This window comes from Rhinopithecus bieti, unplaced genomic scaffold (assembly GCF_001698545.2).
Source record: "Rhinopithecus bieti isolate Rb0 unplaced genomic scaffold, ASM169854v2 scaffold_20150, whole genome shotgun sequence".
NCBI classification, from domain to species: Eukaryota; Metazoa; Chordata; class Mammalia; order Primates; family Cercopithecidae; genus Rhinopithecus; species Rhinopithecus bieti.
In genome coordinates this window covers 3614393-3619088 of record NW_016810565.1, presented here as the reverse complement: position 1 = coordinate 3619088, position 4696 = coordinate 3614393, and the positions used below count along the sequence as shown (strand labels likewise).

The window sequence follows — 4696 nt, the reverse complement described above, 5'->3', positions numbered from 1 at the left end:
GCACACACACACACAAACTCACACATGCACACACACACACACACAACTCACACATGCACACACACACACAAACTCACACATGCACACACACACACACACACAAACTCACACATGCACACACACACACACACAAACTCACACATATAGACCTTACACTTGCCGCTCATGTCATGGTGAACAAAACACATTCAAACATTAGGCCCACCTCTCCAGTGAAGAAACTGAGGCTCAGAGAAGCACATGGACTTGGGATGCCTATCTGCTGGTCAGGTGAACCCCACCTTTTTCCAGAGAGGATCACAGATGGAAAGGAGGGACTGACTCGCAAGGTGGCCCTCCAGCCAACCTCAGGACCCAGCTCAGAGCAGGGTCTGTCTTGGCACAAGTAGTCCAGCATCCCAGTGCCCCACCCAGCTCCAGGCGGGACACAGGCACCCACAGGCAACCTCTGGCAAGGCATTGTCCTGTGCCCTGGGATCTGGCTGAGCACCAGGGAGCACAGCAGCACTCATGCCAGGAACAAGTCAGAGCCCAGGCCAGGCTGGAGGGCCCTGAGTTGCAGTAGGAAGTGGGCAGGCGAAGGCGGTACTGGGTGGAAGTGGCAGAGCATAAGGCCAGGTAGGACCAGCACTGGGGCACCTTCATCTTCAAGTGGGGCTCTCAGCAGCCGCAGAATATCAGGCAGGGCCAGAACAGGGTCTCCTAGAACTTCCTAGAACCTTCTGGCCTGCAGAATGACCGCATGGGAAAGGCACTGGAAAGTCGCCACCCAACCCACACCTGATGCAGATGAGACCTGAGAAGGGGCCAGAGATGCCCAGGGTCACACAGCAAGCAGCCAGGGCACTGCCTCCTAGGCCTTCTCCTTTCCTTGGCCGGGAGCCCCAGACCTTCTCCAACGCCCAAATGCTGCCAAACACCCCTGCTAGATCCAGGCCCTGGGGCCCTGACAAGCTGTCCTGGCTGGGATCCCAGCCTGCCCAGTCACCCCAGAGTCCTGCCACCTCCCCCATGCCTGCCTCAAACTTTCAGAGGGATGAAGATCTGTCATGTTGAGGACACCTCTCAGACCAGAGCTCTGGGTCCCTTGGCCATCTCCCACCCCATCCCCTGCAGGGTGTCCCCAGGCTCAACCTAGACAAGTGTGTGGATAGAAGAATTCATTTTTGAAGCAAATGAGAAGTGTAAACACCTCCGTGGGAGGGCCCAGGTACCCATGGGAAGACCTGTTTAGCCCAGAAAGGGAAACAGATTGGCCCAGTGACCAGGTGACGGGTGCATTCACCAGACACCACGCCCCAAGGGGACTTCCCAGGAAGTGTTGTCTGCTCACAGCGGCAGGTCCTGACCAATGGTGCTCAGCCCTGGCTGCCAACACGCCGCCCCGGCTCACTGTTGCAGGTGCACGAAAGGACAGAGTGAAATACCCTGTTTCTCCCCAAACAAGGAGTTTTCAGTAAGTACACACCGCACTCATTTACTCCATTCACAAAGGTTTATTGGGTCCTCGCCCGGTGCTGGTTCGGGTTAGTCACTGCAGAGGATCCATCTGGGCCAGCCTGGGAGGGGCAGGTCTGGAGTCCAAGGCAGACTTGAAACCAGGGGTGAAACCCAGGGGCTGTGGAGGCTGCCATGCCGAGGACAGCTCCGGGAGGACCGCTGAAGATGACGACTAGCGGGCGGGGAGTGGGGTTCAGCCATCTCCCGGGAGCTGAGAGGGCCCCGGTGGAGGTGAGGGCAGTGGAGAAGGAGGAAGAATGGGGGTCTCCAGGTAGAAGAAGGGAGCAGGGAATAGCACGAGCGGAAGCCCAGAGGAAGGAAAGTACCCAGAGGGTCTCTGTGCTTTAAGAGGCCAGTGGAGGGGACGGAAACAAAAGGCCAGTGGTGAAGCAGGGTTGACACCCAGGCAGCAAGAACACTGAGGCACACACCTGTCGTTCACCAGCACTCTCCTCCAGGTGTGCACCAGCTCCTGCCTGAAGCCTCAGGAGGTCCTCCTGCAGGAGAACGCAGGACCACCAGGACCCACCCCACCCCAGAAGGAAGTCTCAGTGACAGCCTCTCTGGGCCCTGGGAGCTGCTCTACTGGAATGAAGAAAGAGACTGTACCCATTGCAAACCCACCTACCATGCCCCGCACTGGGGCAGTGAGGTGGTGGGGGCGGGGGGGGCCTCTGCACCAGGGTTCACCAAGCCCTACCTTTCAAGGGCAGACTGCCCCAGGAGGATGTGTTTGGGATCAGAAGGCCATCCAAAGGCCAGCCCTCCCCTGGCTCTGCCAGGGCCCTGCTGCCTGTCCCCTCCCTGCCTCTCTCCAAGTTGTTCCTGGACACCAAATGGACCCCGTCCAACTTGTCCCTCCTTTTCTTTCCCCTGCCCGCCCCCTGCTGGAATTGTAAGAGGGCAGGCAGAAAGGGAGGTGGGGGAGGCCCAGTCAGGTTGCAGGGCAGGAGAAGCAGCCCCAGTTCTAACTCTGCTTCCCCCACAGCAGAGCCTGCCAGGCCCCCGGGGGCCGGGACCTCTGGGTGATGCCTGGTGCTTCCCTAAGTCACAGGTGGAGCTGGGCCTTTGGCCAGTACTCTCCCTCCTGACCACTGGGACGGGACAAGACAGTAGGGGCAACAGGTAGGAAGAGCCAGGTCTAAGGTGAGCTGGGGGTGCAGCCCTAGAGAGAGGAAGGAAGGAGGGACAAGTGTTGCTCCGGAGGAGAGAGGGTTGAGAAAAGGGAAAAGACGACTGGAGTGGGAGTTACTGAGCCAGGTTCTGTGTCCCAAAGGCCAGTATCACCTGCACCTTGGGTCTGTCCTCCACCTGCACAAGAGGCTGCAGGAGCCAAATGGGCCTTCCAGCCTTGTCCAATATTATGGAGTCCGGAGGTATGGAGTATAGTCTGTGGGCCCAAGAAGCAGCCATAGATCCCCAGAGACGGCCCTCAAGAAGGGCTGCTTCCCTGAGCATCCCTGGGGCTAGAAAGAGTGTGGATCAGGTGCTTCTTATTGGGCTGGGCCTGCAGAGGGGACTAGAGGGGCCAGTCTTACAGCCACCCAGACCATACTTTCCACACACAGGCACATGCGCACACACACTTGCACACACACACACTTGCACACACATGCATGCACATGCCACCAGATCTCAGGCAACACAGAAAGGCTCTCCCAGCCTTAGGTGGCTTATGCATTTTCTGAAACTAACTGTGGGAAAAGGGCTTGGGGAACCATCCTATGTGCCTGCACCAAATGCTGTGTGGGTGGGGGCAGGACACAAGCCCTACACTGAAACCGCCCAGAAATCAGGGAGTCGGAGCTTGAGAGATTGTCCAGTAAAAGTTGGAATCCTCAACACCCCTTGACTCTGCCCAGGAGGGGCAACCTCAGAAGTCCCCCCAAACCTCCTCTCAGAGACCTGCCGAGTAGGAGGCTTCTCTCTCTACTCTCCTCCCCGCAAAAAAGAGGCCAGAAAAGGGGATGACCGGCTAACTCACAGGTGCCCTGATGGAGGGGGACAGACAGGGGGCCTTCCAAGGAGAATTCCCTAGCCCACCTGAAAGACCCCTACCCAGAGTGGTGAGGGGCAGCTTGGGAGCACTGCGGCAAGGGGCAGAGACCAGGCTGGCTTCCCTCTAGGTAGTAAGTTCCTGGGGTGTGCGCCCCTGCCCCAGACAGCAGAGAAATCGCCGGACTGGGAGATGGAGAAGAGGGGCCACTTTCTCATGCCACCCCGCCGCCAATCCTCCAGGCACACTCGGGCGCTTGACCTGCTGAAGCCTGGAGCCACAGGTCCAGTGGGGAGCTCACGGGACAGAGGGCCCTGCCAGAGCCACGAAAACCGGAGGGGGGACCTCCGCCCAAGGCAGGCGTCTCCGCGCGCCCGCTAGGGCCCTGGTCCTGCAGTTGGCTTCTCCCGACACGTTCCTTAGCTGCCGAAAGCGATTCGCCCGCGCCCTATCGAGCCCAGCCAGCTCCTACCTCGGCCCGGGCGGCGAGCGCGGTCTCCATCCCGAGAAGAAGTTCCGCGGCAGGTCCCGGGGCGGCAGACGCACGGGACGCTGGCGGCGGCGGCGGCTTCGGACTTGGGCTCAAGCCCCGCCGCTCCAGACAAGTCGCCGCGACTGCTACAGTGTCCCGGGCAGTTCAGCTCCCCAGACGGGGGACAGACCCTCCCGGCCTGGTTCAGGCCTTGCCCTGGGGGACACAGCGGTCCAAGGCGAAAGGAGACTTGCTCCCGGATTCTGGGACCCTAGGTCAAGGCACCTCCCCGCCCCGCCGCCCCTGAGCCCGAGCCCAAGTCGCCAACCCCGCGCCGCGCGCAGCGAGGGATCAGAAGGTCTCGGACGCCGCGGCAGGGCTGGCCAGAGCCCCACGAGTTAGGGAGTTGCCCCGCACCCCTAAACGCTCAGCACCCATTTACGGTTGAAAGTACGCACTTGACGCGTCCGGGCGCCTCCGCGGTGAGTCGCGCCGCCGCGCTCGGGGTCCACGAAGGTGGCTCAGTTCGGGCGCTCCAGTCTCGACGTTCCCGGGGTAGAGAGCAACGTCCGGGGACGAACGGGACGGGTGCGCCCAGCGGCCGGGGCTGCGCTGGGCGAGGCAAGCGGCGAGAGGGGAGCGCTCCGGCGTTCAGGCAACAGCTACCCCTAGTGGGAGAGCCGCCCGGGGCCGGCGCCGCCCCGCGCCCGCTGCCCCGCGCCCCACGC

General features: G+C 61.1%; 1 long non-coding RNA gene across 1 annotated transcript; it reads right to left on the bottom strand.

The window, feature by feature from the left end:
- Positions 1-1481: 1481 nt before the first annotated feature.
- LOC108542356 (uncharacterized) lies at positions 1482-4688 on the bottom strand. Its single transcript, XR_001889243.1, has 2 exons — positions 4427-4688; positions 1482-4184 (listed from the first exon to the last, which is right to left on the bottom strand). It is a non-coding gene; the product is annotated as an uncharacterized LOC108542356 (long non-coding RNA).
- Between the last annotated feature and the right edge of the window lie 8 nt (positions 4689-4696).